Source organism: Grammomys surdaster, unplaced genomic scaffold (genome assembly GCF_004785775.1).
Source record: "Grammomys surdaster isolate TR1022 unplaced genomic scaffold, NIH_TR_1.0 134, whole genome shotgun sequence".
In the NCBI taxonomy this organism is placed as follows: Eukaryota; Metazoa; Chordata; class Mammalia; order Rodentia; family Muridae; genus Grammomys; species Grammomys surdaster.
The window spans coordinates 5,295,573-5,305,398 of NW_021604592.1; positions in this window are offsets into that span (position 1 = coordinate 5,295,573).

Here is a 9,826-nt window from a genome sequence, read left to right on the forward strand (position 1 = left end):
AGAGCAGAGTCAGAAAAGAAAGAGTTCATAGGTTTTGTTCACTCGGTGAGAGAGTGGGTTGTAACGTTAGAAGGCTCCAGGTGCCCCATTACTTGTATCCTTGACTTTGAAAGCATCATACCAGGAGGTGGAGTTAGAGCTAATCACAGGGAGCAGAAGGAAAGCAGCATCCTCGATGTGTTGAGAACTGGGAACTGAGGGGGACCGAACACCCATCACGCTGCCCATGCCTTTCCAACTTTTATATACACACAGCCCTATATAGCAATCCTGGTATAGCTAAGAAAACAGACAAATATCAGACCAAATGTTTTAAAAGGGAAGGAATAAACACGTTGTGAAATAGAGACAAAGGCAACAACAGAAGAATTTATCTAAGGGCACAGGAGAAAATACAGTAAAACTATAATTGCAGCAAAGAGCCTCTAACTGTCTGCAACCTAAACACTGGCATTTGTGAATATATGTTTGCATAGAAAAAGGAACTCTATAGTGAAATTTACTTAAATACCTGGAGATGGAAAGAGTGTCATGGGTTATAAAGTCGTGCATTGTAACACAAGGGACCCAAGAAGAGAAAGGTTAAGAGAGTGGAGAGAGATGAAAAGGTGGTAGTCTATGAAGATCTTTATAATTTTTTTCTTGTGTTGAGGTTCAAATGGGCAGACTCACAGCCACCAGACATAACAAACAAGGCGGGGGGGGAACTATTTTGAAAAAAAATGGACAAAAAATAAAATACGGGATTTCACCAAAGGTTAAGTCTCAAATGACATGTCACAGGAGAGGAGGCTGGTTCAGCACCAGCCTGCTAGATGACTGAAAATGGAAACACAGATAAAATTACACTTCTTTTAAAGTGTAAAAAAAAATGAAAAGGAAAGAAAATCCCATTTGCAAAGGTATTTGTCAATACCTCAAAAGACTGCAGGTTTATATGAATTCAAAACACAAGATGAAGAAGAAATCCTTGCGGAGCCCTTGTGTCTTTCAAGGAATAGTCACACTTATCTCTAAGAGCAAAACAACCAGAATCACATGGAAATAATATAAATGACATCGAAGGTAGGAATGAAAATATTTATTATGGTATATGCAATAAAGAGATCAAACTAGATGTATGTGTGTCATAGCAACCAGACAGATCTTGAAAGCATGAAAGTAAGTGAAAACGGTGAGCATTCAATGGGTTCGTTACACTGTGTTACCATTTGAGCTGTGTAGATATGTGGATAGAAAGAACACATCCTATTTGGATTGTTAGTCTATTCAAAAGTTGGCGAATGGAAATATGGTGTGAGGTATCTTCTATCATAATTATATTTTGTTATATATAATTTTATTATATATTTATATATACTTAATTATATATAATAATTATAATGTTTTAGTTTGTTTCTATAAAAGGATTTCAAAACAAGAGCTGGGTTAACCGTGAAACAGAAAAACAAGAGGCCAAAATAAAGTCTGTGATACTGTTTTCCCTCTCAAATTACCTTAAATGCTGGGATATACATGTAAACAATTTTCTATTCTTCTTACTTGGGATCACTTAAATGAGCCACTAATTTTTATGGTACACAGCAAGGAAAAGAGGCTGAACTATGGGGAAAAAATCCCTTTATGTCCTTCCTAGAAGCTCCAGTTGGCATCTTTAAAGTGGCAGAGCACAGCTCCCAAGTAGACAGCTTATGCTTATGTGGCTTATGAAAACACTGAAGAGCTGCTTATGTGCATCTGAGTGCTGCCTCTATCCCCTCCACCTGGATAATGATGCCTTCCTGTTTGGACGGATGCCATGTCCTAGCTCCTTAAATTTCACAGTGATCATGAAAAAAAAAAAAAAAAAGGCCCATCGGAGATCTGTTTGAGCCAGGCATGATATCAGTTATTTAACTTTCAGAAAAATATAATTTTTCTTCTGAAATACAAGAATACAAAAGGCTGCTTTCAGATCTGCTCTCACGATTTAATATGTCGATTAAATGAATAATAAAGAACTATATAAAATGTAAAAACTCAATGTCTTTACTAGTCCAACTATTTGTAATTCTTAGCAAATTTTAAGCACCATTAAGAATATATAAGCCTTAATGGGTAATGCATGTGATAAATAAAAATCTGAATTAATGATTTTATTTTCTAAGAAAGTTTAGAATACATTTAAGAAGAAGTAAAACAAACGCCTTTCAAATGCTTTCCCAAAGCTTCTCTCAGCTGTTGCTATAATTTTAAAAATAGGAACAGTCTCAGCTCATCTATTTCTGTAGTTTCTACTTTAGAAATAAGTATCAAGAAGTTAGCTGCTCAGCGTCTGAATTAAGTCTGAGGTCATTTATGTGTACATGAGGGACTGGTGTGGTCATGGCTATCTTCTATGTCAGTATTCCACAAGCTTTATATTACATAGCATTGCTTTTTATTTTTAAAATGATTACATGTAAATTATTACATATCTCAGTATTTCTATAAAAATCTATTACACTCCACTTAGTGTTTCGTGTGATGAAGTGAGACATATTAAAATATATTACTATTTCAAGTTTTAAGATATATCATTGAACAGTAGAAAATTTGTGCAGTGGGCAATTCACTTCTCAAATAAGCTTTCTTTCTTTTTCTTCAAATAATTAAAAATGCACCCTGTTCACAAGAGGACGTTTATCATAGCTGCCAATAGATTATTATCTAAGATTCATGGTCTTACTTTGATTTTGATAATTTATAATTCTAAGTTTTCTCTGTCCTTAGTTAACAATCATTAGTTGGAAAAACTTCATTCATGAACCTATTAGTCTATTTATTCTATTATTCTGTTACTTTTACGTAGGAAAGTTTAATCAGAATTAATAAGAATATAGTTTGTTAGAGCTATAACACCAAAACAATTATATCTATATTTTATAAATAAAAATTAAAGTATATATATTTGGGGGACTCCTAAGGTGCACAAAACCCTTTATCAAATGAAAAACAAGACAAAGTAAAACATTGTCCCTTATGCTGGAAAAAAAAATGTAGCTCTTGGACTACATAAAATGTTTGTCCCACTACACTACACAATAGGAAAATTCTGAAAGACAAAATGATGTAAAAATGAAAATGAATTAACACATTTATAACCAACTCCAAGTTCTCTTAAGATGTAAAGGCTCAAAAGACACAGCTTCTTTGTTGCAAAACCAAAGAGAAATAGATAATTTGATATTTACTCGCCCTTGAACCAATCCATCAGGAGCCAGAGGATGACTGCACAAAGGATGGATTGTCTCTAGCAATTGCATTACTTCAGTTTTAGTCCTAATAGATATTGTAAATAAGACTTTCCAAGAGTTATCCAAAGTCGAAATGTCATAAAGACTTTTACTTCTTTCTCCTTCTATTTGGGTCTAGGTGTCAGTTCTGTCAGGAAGATTAGTCTTCTTTTTTTTTGTCTTATATTTCTTTATTTTTTACACTTCAGATTTTATTCGACTCTCCCAGTCCACCTTCTGACTGTTTCACATTCCATAGCTCCTCCTCAGCCCCTGTCGCCACCAAGATGTCCTCAACCCCTAGCCCGCATCCAATCAGACCTCTAAACTCCCTGGGGCCTCCAGTCTCTTGAGGGTTAGGTACATCTTCTTTGACTGAACCCAGGCCGGGCAGTCCTTTGCTATATATGTATTGGGGCTCTCATATCAGCTGGTGTATGTTGCCTGGTTTATGGTCCAGTGTTTGAGAGATCTCGGGGTCCAGATTAATTGAGACTGCTGGTCCTCATACAGGGTCGCCCTCCTCAGCTTCTTTCAGCCTTTTCCTAGGGGTCAGCAGCTTCTGTCTATTAAGGTTGGGTGCAAATATCTGCATCTGACTCTTTCAACTGCTTGTTGGGTCTTCTGGAGTGCGGTCATGATAGGTCCCTTTTTGTGAGCGCTCCATAGCCTCCCCTTTAGCTGGATCCCACTTTGGACCTGTTGCTGGACCTTCTTTTCCTCAGGCGCCTCTCCATTTTCATCCCTGCAGTTCTTTCAGACAGGAACAAATATAGGTCGGTGGTAACCCTCTCCGTCACTTGATGCCCTGTCTTCCTGCTGGAGCTGGGCTCCATAAGTTCCCTCTCCCTACTGTCAGACATTTCATCTAAGGTCTCTCTCTTTGGGTCCTGAGACTCTCTCACCTCCCAGGTCTCTGGTGCATTCTGGAAGGTCCCCCCAACCTCCTACCTCCCTAGGTTGCCTGTTTCTTTCTGCTGGCCCTCAGGGCTTCAATCCTTTTTCCTCACCCAATACCAGATCAGGTCCCTCTCTCCCCCACCACCACCCCGTCCACTTTCCCTCCCAGATCCCTCTCTCCCTCCTTTCTCATGATTCTCCTTCCCAAGTGGGACTGAGAAGTTGTCACTTGAGCCCTTCAGCTTGTTGACCTTTTTTAGTTCTGTAGACTGTATATTGGGTATTCTGTAGTTTCTCTCTCTCTCTCTCTCTCTCTCTCTCTCTCTCTCTCTCTCTCTCTCTCTCTCTCTTTCTCCCTTCCTTCTTTCCCTTCCCTCCTTCCTTCCTTCTTTTTTTTGTGGCTAATATCTACTTATTAGTGAGTACATACCATGCATGTCCTTTTAAGTCTGAGTTACCTCATCCGGATAATATTTTCTAGTTCCATCCATTTGCCTGCAAAATTCAGGATGTTCTTGTTCTTAATATGTAAATGAACCACATTGTATCCATTCTGCTGTTGTGGGACATCTGGGTTGTTTCCAGCTTCTGGCTATCACAAACAAGGCTGCTATGAACACAGTGGAACACATGCCCTTGTGACATGGTGGGGAATCTTTTGGGTATTTTCCCCAAGAGTGGTATTGCTGGGTCTTCAGTTAGATCTATTTCCAATTATCAGAGGAACCTCCAGATTGATATCCAGAGTGGTTGTACCACTTTGCAATCCCACCAACAATGGAGGAGTGTTCTTTCTCCACATTCTTGCCAAGATGAGGTGTCACATGAGTTTTTGTTCTTAGCCATTGGTGTAAGCTGGAATCTCAGGGTCGTTTTAATTTGCATTCCTCTGATCGCTAAAGACTTTGAACATTTCTTTAGGTGCTTCTCAGCCATTCGAGGTTCCTGTGTTGTGAATTCTCCGTTTATTTCTATACCCCATATTTTGATTGGCTTGTTTGGTTTTTTGGTGGTTAGCTTCTTGAGTTCTTTATATATTTTGGATATTAGCCCTCTATTAGATGGATATGGGGTTAGTGAAGACTTTTTCCCAATCTGTAGGTTGCTGATTTGTCTTATTGACTATGTCCTTTTTTTCCTTAAGATTTTCTAAAACAAATCATTCTATTCTTCTATTGCTCTGTCTCTGGCCAAGCATTCAGGTTAAGTAAGTTGCTGATACAAAGACAAGGTAAACCAAACTACAAAAACAGGAAATATCACTGACAACAACTGACCTGCTTGCTACTTTGAATCTTCAGGAACATGACTGGAATGTAATCTTTATATACTGAGCTAGTGAGGAAGGGCAGGCATTTGTATATGAAAAGCCAAAGAGTGAGGTAAGTTGGCTCAGAATTGTAATGAGAATACACCAGTGATTGAATGTCTTGGCAACCTACTATGTTTTAGCTCCAGTGGAGAAATCAATTCAATGAACACATCTAAACCTTGCATCTTGACACTTTCAACAATTATTTTTTGATTCATAGTTGGAATATAACTGGTACTAGAATGAGTTTGATTCTGAGGGTTAGAAAACTCTATCCTAAAGATAAAAATAAAATGCTTCCAGGATGATCCACCTAATTTGCTCTCAAGTTTGTTAGGCTTTCTATCCAGAATATGTTCTCTGCTGGAGTTAAGATCCAAAAGATGGGGTTTACTGCAAGTGTTCATGGTGGATATAAGATTTGCTTCATACTAGACAATAAATTGATCTAACAGAAATTTGGAATATTAAATTTAAAATTTTAAAGTTTGGCTAAATGTGAACTAAGTCACGCAGTTAAGATAACTTTTAATTTTCATGTTGATACTTATGGTTACTATTTTCATTTTTAGATTTTCTGTACATAGACTTTTAAGATGGTTCTTGGGGTACTTTTGTCATGTATCCCCTTCAGGAACTCTACCTTTCCTAAGAAGCCTTTCCTACAGTAAAGAAATGGCATTGTCATGTGTCAGAAAGACCACACACCTGTGGCAGATGTTCATGAAGAAGTCCACATGGTAATAGGAAGGAGAAGGTTGGGAAACTGGATACACAAATGACAGGATAAAGCTAACAAGCTGTCAAGGGTATAGTGAGGCTTGGAATAGAGGCAAATGAATGTCAGAAAGTCATAAAGGGCCATAATGAATGAATTTACAAGCAGCTTGTTTTCATCCCAGAAGAGCAGTAGCTCATAGGAGGTCCTACAGAGCTCTATGCAGCAAAAGAGCACAGCAGGGTATAGGAAAATATTTGTGCCCCAAACTATCCTTTGTTTTCTGATACAGCTCTATTTTTCCCTTCCTGAACTCTGATTTTTTGTACCATATGCATATGATAAAATATAGCTGCTGGCATGTCTTTATTTAAACTTTGTGAGGCCAATCATAAAAGAGAGTGATCCAGTTATTTCATTCTAATTTTCCAGGAAGGGGCTCACCTTGGTCACATGATCACCCTTAGACTTTTCATGTATAGTCAAAGAAGATGTATAAGCTGAAGCTACACCTGGCTTACCTGGCTCCATGCTACACAGAGAAACTCATTCACAGACAGAGCAGTTGGAGGGCACTTCCCAGAAGGAGAAGAAACTCGGAGCAGGAGAAGGCATGCCTACTCTTCCTTCATTTCAAATGCTGTCCTCCTGATGACTAAAAAGGTAACACATGTAAAATAAACAGGGCTGTATAGAGCAGTAGTAAGTAGTAGTAAGGTTTGTACAAACTTATTAGCTTATCTTGATCCTGGATTTGTAAGCCTGGATAAAAGGGGTTTTCCTTGATTTTTCAACAACAAGCAAAAGTATGTTGTGTCCCTATCCCATACAAAGTTTTGTACATAGACAGATAACCCTAAAGACTCCAGGAAAAGGGGCAAAAAGACATGATTCCTTCTCATCTGTATCAGCTAAATCATCAAAGGCCAGTTACACGTGTATCCCTTTGTGTAGTTTTCGCAGGAAGTGGAGTTATATTTTACCTCTGGTCCTTTGCCTTGGGGTACACAGTCAGTGAAGATCTGTGACCTGGGTATTGTCTATATGAGTCTAGCATAGACCATGGGAGGCAGGTACAGAAAGCATTTCTCCTTTCTGGCCTAGAGATGAAAAGGAATGAAACAAGTACAGTATTTAGGAAAGACTTCGAGATCCCAAATCACAACAGGAAGCAATGATCAGAGACTGTGAACCAAAATATACTCACTATATCCCATTCGTATGAGGTTCTGCACTGACACTAGAAGGCAAGCCAAGACAAAGCCATTCACTTTATAATCTATTTTTTCAACTTAATAGATTTTTTTATGTACTCATTCATTTTGGCAGGGTTTCAAACTATAGCTTAGGTTGGCATAGAACTTTCTGTGTGAACCAAAGTAGCCTGAATACCCTGTCTTAATGTTCCAAGTGCTAGAAATGTAGATAGACATCACCTTGCCAGGTTAAAATCTATTCAGACTTAAGAGTTTCTCTATATTTCAATGCTTGTATACAATATATAGAATTCAAATCTAGGTAAACACCCATCTTTTCCAATCTTGCTGCAAATCCTGTGTTCTAGGTATTTTTCCCCTTAATTTTCTGTGAATTATCATTGATATTGCCTTATTGTGGCTGGCATACTGGAACTTCCTACAATACTTATAACTATGAGTAAGAATTCACTAATTGGGAGCTTAAGAGATGGCACAGAGGTTAAAAGCCTAGTACTCCTTTTGCTGTAGGCTTGAGTTTTAGCACCCATCTGACAATGGATCATTGTAGCCAGCTGCTCCAGTTTCAAGCGACCAGATGCCCTCTTCTGACTTCCAAGATCACTGTGCTCACTGCCTCCTCACACATACATAATTTTTTAAACAATAATATACAAACCATTTAAAGAACTCACTGACCAGCCCATTCTCATCTGCCATCACCACCATCATACCTTTAGTGTCCTTGACATCTGTATTTTTAGGTGACACAGATGAGTAAGGTCATGTTGACTTGTCTTTCTGTACCAAGGCAGTTCTTTGATTTGAAAATACAGAATTTTGGAGAGAAAATAGACAAAAAGCACTTTTTTTATTTCTAGAAAGTTCAACAAGAGAGGTAGGAGATAGGAGTTAAAGGTGGGGAAGTTGGGGGCGATACCCAGTGGAAGGCTCCTCCTTCTCAAAGGAGTAGTGAGGAAGAATGGGGGAAGGATCTGTGTGAGTGGGGTATTGGGAGGAGAGTGGGAACTGATATTGAGGTGTAACATGAATAGACTATTATTTTTTAAAATACATCTTTCATATTTATTCGAAAGAATGACATATAGATACTCTTCCAATAGATTATAAATTGGTAAAAATACTTAACAGCTATAGAAAATAATGTCTTATTATAATTGTACACTGTCTTAATTTTATATGATATACATTATTAGCTACTAACACGAACTGTGCTTAAAATGATTAGGTTGTACTGGTCCATTCATAAAAAAAGAGGTAACTGAACTATTGACTTACTATTGATTTATTATTTAAATATATAAGTGTGTGTGTGTGTGTGTGTGTGAGAGAGAGAGAGAGAGAGAGAGAGAGAGAGAGGGGACATAAGTGAAGATATCTGTAGAGTTCAGAAGACAATGTTGGATTGCTCAAATCTGAACTTACAGGTGGTTCTGAGCTGCTAGGTATTAATGCTGGGAACCAAACTTGGGTCCTTTATAAGAGTTGCAAGTGTTTTTAAATGCTAAGCCATTTCTCCAGCCTCTAAGAAACTATGGACTTAGAAATATTGTACAAACATTTAAAATGTTTGTGTTAACTTTCTAAGTGGTACATGTGTATATTTATATATCTCTATAATAAATATACTATCCTTGAAACAAGAAATGCATAGACATTTCTAGAGAGAATTGCCTAGTCAGAATTAAGCAGTTGGTAGGCTCCCCACTGCTCTTCACTCCTCCCATAGGATGTGGATGGCCAGATCACTGGTGGGATCTTCAGCAATAGACTGAGACCCTTTAGTTGACATTGTCTGGTCAACCATCTCTTATTCCCACCTTACCATTTTCCATTCATTATCGTTGGAGTATGTTAATCCTACTAATAATGGGTGCTATTATGATGTTTTCATGTGTATATGTAGATGTACTTAAAGTACATTAGTCCTGTTCATTGCTCTACTACTCCCTCGCCTGGCATTCCTGCCTCCCTTACCCTCCCTCTTTTTAAATAGTCTACTTCATTGTCTTCCTGTTGTTGTTAAATCTAGACTGCACATATGAAAGGAAGCATGCTCTATTTTTCTTTCTAACACTGGCTTGGCTTGCCTGAAAATCAGTTCCCTTATCTGTGAAATCCAGTTGTCCTTGTCACTATAGTTATGTAAGCTATCATTATATAAAGAAATGAGATGTGACTGAGAAAGCAGAGTTATTTGATTTGAACATTTTATAAAGTCAAAATGTTTTAAATTGTATGTGAGATGAAGACAAAATATTGTAAGAAGTTCAAACACTTGTGTCTTCATATTCGTTCATCAGTGTTACATTCTCATTTTAGTTAGACTTCAACTGGAGATGTAAGTAGTATGTTTTAGTTATCACTTGTGTAAGAAAGGGAATGTGAGGACTGGGGCGACGGTTTATTCAGTAAAATATTTCCT